The following is an 8,563-nucleotide window of genomic DNA, read 5'->3' as shown; positions in this document are numbered from 1 at the left end:
TGAGTTCAATTCCCAGCAACCATATGGTGGCTCACAACCATCTGTATTGGGATCCGATGCCCTTTTCTGGTGTGCAAGTGTACATGCAGGCAGAACTCTATACATAATAAATAAATCTTAAAAAAAAACCAAAAACCCCTGTTGAGCACACCGTAGTTGACCCATTGTTACTTCTGCATCGATTCCTCTGTTTTTTTGTTTTTTGTTTTTTTTTTTTCTGGAGCTGGGGACCAAACCCAGGGCCTTGCGCTTCCTAGGCAAGCGCTCTACCACTGAGCTAAATCCCCAACCCCCTCGATTCCTATGTTAAACCGTGTTATTTTTCTGCTTGGATCTCAGAAACCAGAGGTCAAGGAAGCATGTTTAATCTGCCCACACAACACCTCAGTGCCCCTGGCGATGCCTTGAACCTGGTGTTTACCCAGGAAGGTCTGAGGCTATTTGTTGCCCTGGTAACAGAGGAGGTTAAACTGATAAATGGAAGTAGGACAGTGAAAACATGAAAACGGTCAGACCGAACTTCCTGAGAAGAACAACACTGCCTTAGAGCCTCTTGAGTGATGTCGGCAGCATTGGCGACAGAAAGAATGCACTCCAGAGGCTCAGGGAACTGGCGCAGGTGGGAGCCTTGACACCTCTGCTGAGCGGTGGATAAGGGGGGCGGGGGAGCTGCCTGCTCCCTGGGCGATGCCACCTTCCTGGAGCTTGGTATGGAAATCCTTCATCTGGGATTCTGGCTAGAGTCTGACGTCATTCCTCAAGAGGATCCACCTTATCGCTTATAGCTGATAGTGAGTTTTCCCCCCTCTTCTTTTTCATTAAAAATGCTTTTGGGATGGGCTGGAGAGATGGCTCAGCGGTTAAGAGCACTGACTGCTCTTCCAGAGGTCATGAGTTCGATTCCCAGCAACCACATGGTGGCTCACAACCATCTGTAATGAGATCTGGTGCCCTCTTCTGGCCTGAAGTCACATATGCAGGCAGAAGGCTATATATATAAAAAAAAATGCTTTTGGGGAGTAGTGGAGCACACCTTTAGTCCGGCACTCAGGAGGCAGAGGCAGGTAGATCTCTGAGTTTGAGGCCATCCTGGTCTACGGAGCAAGTTCCAGGACAGCCTGGGCTACACAGAGAAACCCTGTTTCAAAACAAACAAAACTTTTTTTTTTTTAAAAGATTTATTTATTTTATGTATATGAGTACACTGTAGCTGTCTTCAGACACACCAGAAGAGGGTATCAGATCTCATTACAGATGGTTGTGAGCCACCATGTGGTTGCTGGGAATTGAACTCAGGACCTCGGGAAGAGCAGTCAGTGCTCTTAACCACTGAGCCATCTCTCCAGCCCACAAAACTTCTTTATATTACATTTTATTTTATTTTTTATTTTATTTGTGTGTGTGTGTGTGTGTTTGTGTGTGTGTGTGTGTGTGTGTGTGTGTTTGTGTGTGTCTGTGTGTCTGTGTCTGTGTGTGCGCACACTTGAGTGTGATTGTTCGACAGGGTTTCTCTATGTATTCCTGGCTGTCCTGGAACTCGCTCTGTAGATCAGGCTGGCCTCACACTCAGAGATTCGCCTGTCTCTTCCTCCTGAGCCACCATGCCCAGCTGAAAATGGAAGATTTTTTACTTGTTTATCTTGATAATTGTTTCAATGCACAGGTATTTCTATATTATTAAAGGTTTTTCTAGAAAAACGACTATGCTGGTGCTTTCTTTTCTTTGTAATATACATGTAAAATTCGCCACTTTTCTCTTTCGTTGTTGGTTCTTTTTAAATATTTCATTAATTCGTTGAGAACTTCATGCATTCCCACAGTGACTTTTGGTCCGTGTGCACTGTCCTCCTCCCTCCTTTCTCCATCCTCCTCCTCCCCCCTTCCTCCCTCCCCTCTCCTCCCTCCTCCCTTCTCCATGCTCCATCCTCCCCCTTTTTTGTTCTGGTTATAGAATCTAGGGCCTTGCACATGATAAACTCTCTACCCTTGAGCTGTACCCTCCCCCCCATTCACCTTTTCTTTTGAGAACAGGTGTCGTGATTGCTTCTCGGCCTATACATATGAACAAGAAAGGGCCCTACTGAGGTCCACAGAGCAGGATTTGACCAGGCACTGCCTACCTAGCTCAGGATTTGAACTCATGACCCTCCTGCTTCACCTCCCAAGTGGTTGAGATCCAAGGCCCGCACCGCCAGCCCGGCAGAACTCGCCATCTTGACTAGTGTTAGGCGTACAGTTTAGTGGCATTGAGAATGTGTGTCATTGCCCAGGGATAGGATTTCCCGTGGAACCGGAAGGTCATGGTTTCGGCAAGCCTGGCGGGTCAGTAAGGTCTCAGGATCTGCTGGTGCGTAGAGCCTAGTGCTGAGGCCACCTCCCTGCCCACTGCCAACCTACCTTCTTCTGTCTCTATGAATTTGACTCTTAAAAGTGACAGGATTTCTCTGAGTATCGATGGCTGTCCTGGAACTCACTCTGTAGGTCAGGCTGGCCTTGAACTCAGAGATCCACCTACCTCTGCCTTCTGAGTGCTGGGCTTAAGGGTGTGTACTAATTTTTTAAGAGAATATTTTTGAGGGGCTGGAGAGACGACACAGCGGTTAAGAGCACTGACTGCCCTTCCAGAGGTCCTGAGTTCAATTCCCAGCAGCCACATGGCGGCTCACAACCATCTGTAATGGGGTCCAATGACCTCTTCTGGTGTGTCTGTAGACAGCTACAGTGCACTCATGTCCATAAAGTAAATAAATCTTTAAAAATAATTTTGAACTATACTTGACTCCTTGTGTGCACTTTGCAAAGTTTCAACGTCAACAGCTTCAGTGCAGACACAGGACTGTCCGTTCCAGAGGCGACTTAGAACTCATCTCAAGTGTGATCAAACTTTGGAAAGTCAGCTTGTACACTATCAAAGGTAACAAGCAAGAGCTTCCCCTATGCAAATGACTCTCGTCCACTGCCCAGCCTCCCTGCTGACCCTCAACAGCGAGGTCCACACAGCCCTTGGGCTAGAGGTGGCTCCCAACAGGCGCTGGGTGCTTGTGCTGGTGGCCCTGATGAGTCAATTTTTAATTCAAGTAATAAGGGCATGTTCTTTTGAAGATGCTTCACAGGAATCCTAAAACGTGCTAAGTCGCCAGACGGTTAACTGTATTAAATATGCGAGGACATCCGTTCTGTGCCTCTCTGCATCCTGCTCGACAGCCCTGCCTCTGAGGTGCATTTCTCTGAATCTGTCTGCTCGCTGAGGGGAAGGCAGCATGAAGAGGCTGCCCGCACATCGGGCCGGAGCTTAACATCCACGGAGAAGTGGCTCACAGGCATGGGCTGGTTGAGGTCGTCTTCTAGAAAGACCTGTCGGGTCGTTCACTGAAGGGCAGGTGCGCACATGTCCGCTGTCCCTCATTCACAGGCTGGGAGGGAGCAGCTCTTCCTTTGATAAAATCTCATCACTTTAAAACCTAGATCCGATTTTCACTTCCACGATAATCTCACATATGGTGTCCTTTAATAATTTTATGAATTTCAGGAGGAAACACATGCGCTAGCAACGATTCTATGCAGATTGATGCAAAGGGATGATCTTGTATAAAAACATCTCGCAGCCAGAGCGAGCATGATGGGAGGAATCTGTGTTAGATGAAGACAGATGAGTTCATTTTTACGCACAGTAAAAACTGTATCTGTTTTTCACAAATTCAATGAGATATCTGCATTTAAGATACCACAAGATAGGGCCAAGGAAATGGCTCAGTGGTTAAAAAGCTCTGGCTGCTCCTCTGGAAGACTCAGGTTCAATTCCCCAGCTCCCACGTGGCAGCTCACAATCCTCTGTAACTCCAGTTCCAGGGGACCTAATGCCCCTTTTGGACTTTGCAGACACCAGGCACTCACAGGGCGTACTGACATCCATGCAGGCAAGAACTTATACACATTAAAAAAAGATGGCACAATATTGACAGAGCCCCCTGGTCTTCTCGATGGAAATGACTCTCAGCAAGAGTGATCAGCAAACACATCTCTGTGCTTCAGTAAACGAGGGGCACGTCCAGTGCAGGGCTGCAGAGGGACAGCTCGCCGGGAGTGGTCAAGGGCAGCCTGCCGGGGCCTCAGTGGAGCTCTTAGAGCAAATTTCTCACATGTCAGCAAAGCAAAACCAGCCGTTCCTGATTCAGAACAAAGGGAACACAGAGAACCACTGTGTTCTCTGGAGCAATCTGCCAGTGAGGAGGGGCTGGGCTAGGGGGAGAAATGTATTTTATGCATCACCAAATTACAGATCTGAAGTGTGTGTGTGTGTGTGTGTGTGTGTGTAGGTAAACATTATAACAAATAGAAAAAAAAAAAAAACAACTAACAGGACACACAGTTTCTAAGGATTTAACTGTGAACCTGACCCTCTGGAAAGTAACATCTCCACAGTTACATAGTATGTAAGGAAGGGAGGGGCTAGGGATGGTCCCCAGTGGTAAAGCCCTCAATTGCCTAGCATGTATGAGAGCCTAGATTTGATATCCAGGCCTGGGAAGAGTGGGGTGGGAGGGGGAGAACAGGGAAACAGAGATTCAACAATAGGCAGCTATAAAATTAGTAATTTAAAGCTACTTAGATAAATCACATTATAATAAATAATCGTGACTATAAAAAGCAGAATGAGGAGTGAGGAAAAATCGGAAAAATCCTCATCAGGAAAAAAACGTTCCTCCTATTTAGCATGGTGGTTCCCTAACCCTTACCTTCACCCAGCACTCCGGGGGCTGAGGCAGGAGGATGATTCAAGTTCAAGTTTCAGGCTAGCCAAGCCTATATATCAAGATTCCGTCATATAGTAACAAACGAAGACACTGAAAAGCTAATGGCAAGTGAAAGGACTAAACAGAATTCTCAGTGCTGGCCGGTCAAGCGAGCATGGGGACGTGAGTTCTGATCGCCAGCTCCCGTGTAGAAATCTGTGCAGCTGGAGTCGCAATCTCAATACTAGAGAACCTGGGGGAGAAAAGACGGTGCTCTGCCACCTCTTGGACAGTCGGCCCTTCCCAGTGATCAACTGTAAGCCAAATAAACCCCTCCCTCCCTGTGCCGTTTTTTTGGTCAGTGTTTTATCCAGCAGCAGAGAAGCCATTGACATCAGAGGAAAAAATAATTGCATAATCTATACGATGGAATTTTTCTCTCACGTTGATGGGCACTGGAATAATTTCAAGGTTTTTTTTTTTGTTTTTTGTTTTTTTTTTTTTTTAGAGAATTAAAGGAGCGTGAGAGGGGGTGCACCGCTGATGGCTCAGCAGTTAAGAGCACTGACTGCTCTTCCAGAGGTCATGAGTTCAATTCCCAGCAACCACATGGTGGCTCACAACCATCTGTGATGGGATCTAATGCCCTCTTCTGGTGTGTCTGAAGACAGCTACAGTGTACTCTCAGACATTAAATAATAAATAAGTAAATGAACAAATAAATAAATAAATCTGAAGGGGTTGGGGATTTAGCTCAGTGGTAGAGCGCTTGCCTAGCAACCGCAAGGCCCTGGGTTCGGTCCCCAGCTCCGAAAAAAAGAACCGAAAAAGAAAAAATCTGAAGCGGGAAGAGAAAGAAAGGCTACCTTGATCTTTTTTTTTTTTTTTTTTAAGGTTTATTTATTTTATGTATACACTGTAGCTGTCTTCAGACACACCAGAAGAGGGCACCAGATCTCATTACAGATGGTTGTGAGCCACCATGTGGCTGCTGGAATTTGAACTCAGGGCCTCTGGAAGAGCAGACAGTGCTCTTAACCGCTGAGCCATCTCTCCAGCCCTTGATCATTCTTAGATGTCTTTTTGTGTATGTTTCTATTGAGAAAATTTCTTAACTTCTGAACAATCAGGGTAAGAAGTGGCACTATTTATAAGCTCAGAAACATCACTAGATCATGGTAGAACTGCAAATTTACTTCCTTTTGTGTTTTTTTTTTTAGATGAGTTTGGTGGCACAGGCTGTAATCCCAGCTGTTCAGAAGGTTGAGACCGAAGGACCACAAGTTCAAGGCCAGACCGGGCTATACAGTGAGATCCAGGGCAGCCTGGGCAACTTAATGAGACCTTGTCTCAAAATAAAAAGTAAAAGAACTGAGAACACTGGTCGAAGGCAAGTCACTTTACCTGGCATGTGTAAGACCCCCGTTTCCATCCCTGGGCAGTTCGAGGAAAGATGACCACCAGAGAGTGTGTGACTAATAGGTCACCAATGTGAGCCCCAGCTGCCCACCATCACTCAGGAGCAGGTGGCCTTGCGCCGAAACTGATCTCGCACGCTTCGTGAGGTTTTCCAAAGCGGAGTGAAATAATGCACTCGCAGTCCTCCCAAATTGCTCAACACACACACAGAAGCTAAATATATCAGTTGTTAAAATGACCGCAGTGCACCACCATGCAACAAGAGCCCAGCAATGCAGTATCCGTACCCCATCTCCCAGGGCAGAAGCAATTTGTCCTAACTCAAGAGCGAGATTCCAATTTGGGTCTGCCTTGAACTTAGCCCTGACCCACAAGATGGCTTGATTTCGTCTTTCATGGAGTCTATGACTTAATCCGTACAGCGATCCTATTGGATGCTTTCTGAGAAAAGCAACAAAGAGGCTCTGAGGCTGGGTAGCCAAACAGAAGAGAAAGTGGCACATGGTGAGGTCTCAGAGAAACTCTGTATTGTTTTTTGCTTCTGTATTGTTTAATTTTTAGGCAGAGTCTCACTGTATAACCTCAGTCTACATGGCCTGGAACTTGGTGTGTAAACCACATTGTCTAGATCCTTCGGTCTGTTTGCCCCAGGGTGCAGGCACCTGAGTTCAAATCCATAACATAGCCATGCCTGGCTTTTTAGGTGGGTGCTAGGGATTCGAACTCAGTCCCTGCCAGGGAAGCTCTTCTACCCACTGAGCCATCTTCCTCACCCCTTATTGAAGGCTTTTAATAAAGAAACGCTTTATATGAAGTTTGCTGATCTGTTTGCCTTTTGTTTTTTTTCTTTCTTAGGGGTGTTGGGGACAAAAGCTAGACAGATAGAGAAATGTTCTATTTCATCAAAAGGCCTGGCATTCTTGTGACAAGGTCCTACTTAGATATGCAGCCCACACTGGCCTTGGACTATTGATCTCTCTGCCTCTGCCACTGGGATGCTGGGAATAACGGCGTGCTCACCACCCTAGCAACAAAAGGTTGTTTATAAACATTCAGGTAGAGCGAAGACACACTCGGAAGGTCCAAAGCAGGAAACAGCAGGAGCGAACCTACCTATGGAGCAGCCAGGGGTGTGTGTGTGTGTGTGTGTGTGTGTGTGTGTGTGTGTGTGTCCTGTGCAATGCAGAGAAAACCTGTTGGGGAGGGTTGTTTAATGGGAATGAGTCCTGCCCTTTGGTGGAGAGACTTGAATCACTTTTGATGACCTAGCAGGAAAGGACAGGGAGACACACATTCCTTAGTTGAAGAACCCTGCTATTAAGGTCTTAGTCTACCATATCCAGATGGCTTTCTGAGCTCAGTACAGAATGGAGGACTCCCTTTCTCAGTGAGGCTTCGTTTTCCCTGCCGGACCTTGTTTGGAGAGTGTCTCTGAGCGCAGATGTCTGACCTTAGCTGGAGGATGACTCTGCACAGAGCTTCCTGCAAGTGTAGCATGACTCAGCAGATGAGTCTCTCTCTCTCTCTCTCTCTCTCTCTCTCTCTCCCCCTTCCCCGTATGATAATTAGGTACTGTGTAATGACCAATCAACCCTTACCACCCATAACCCCAAAAGCCCTATGTAATGTACCCCTGACATAATAAAGTAGAACGGTCTCACAGAAGCTGACTCCCGCAAGTCCTTCCATCAAGGTCACGGTTGTCCAAAACTTCTTGGACCCCGGTGGCCAACGACCCCCAAGGAAAGGGAGACCAGCATTCCTTGGTCTCTCTGTCATGCTCTCTGTCTCTGAGTTGTGAAGGAGGTAGGGCTTGGGTAAGGAACATAGACCACCATGCCTCTCTGAGTAGTTGGCAATACGGGTGGGGCAATAGGATGCACCCACTGGCCATTGGACTTTTAAGCCTGTATCTGGTAGATGTGGAAAGAGACACAGAGGTTCAGCTACTCCTCAAGGCCATAGGTGTGCTTGAGATTTAAAGCTAGGATTAGGTTAGTGTTTTTGAGGTGTTGGGGTAGGACTCAGGACCACATGTATGCAAGGTTACCATTCCACTATCGCCAGCCCAGTTTGGGGACTCTTAGTCCTGGCTGATGGTGACTTTATAAACAGTGCTGATGTTGGAGTTCCGCATCCTGAGATCTGCCTATGATTGGTCTGGTTTGAAAAAGTTCCCCAGAAGATTCTAGATGGTAAAGCACAGTTGTTTAGAAATATGGTTTGTTTGCTCTCTGTGGTGGTTTAAGTAAGATTGGAACCCGGCAGGCTCATGAATTTGAATTAGTCAGCAGGGAGTGGCACTGTTTGAGAGGACCGGAAGAGTTAGAAGCAAGGCCTTGCTGGAGAAAGTCTGTCACTAGGGGTGGGCTTCAAGGTTTTAAAAGCCCACACCAATCTCTCTCTCTCTC

The 8,563-nt window shown here is 46.8% G+C and overlaps 1 long non-coding RNA gene across 1 annotated transcript; it reads left to right on the top strand.

Moving 5' to 3' along the window:
- Window positions 1-472: 472 nt before the first annotated feature.
- On the top strand, window positions 473-6,966 carry LOC148001156 (uncharacterized). The gene is made up of 2 exons (XR_015639078.1): window positions 473-791; window positions 5,954-6,966. It is a non-coding gene; the product is annotated as an uncharacterized LOC148001156 (long non-coding RNA).
- Window positions 6,967-8,563: the final 1,597 nt, after the last annotated feature.

This window comes from Rattus norvegicus, chromosome 15 (assembly GCF_021556685.1).
Source record: "Rattus norvegicus strain SHRSP/BbbUtx chromosome 15, alternate assembly SHRSP_T2T, whole genome shotgun sequence".
Taxonomy (NCBI): Eukaryota; Metazoa; Chordata; class Mammalia; order Rodentia; family Muridae; genus Rattus; species Rattus norvegicus.
The sequence above is the reverse complement of the archived record's forward strand: the minus strand, read 5'-3'. Positions and strand labels throughout refer to the sequence as shown.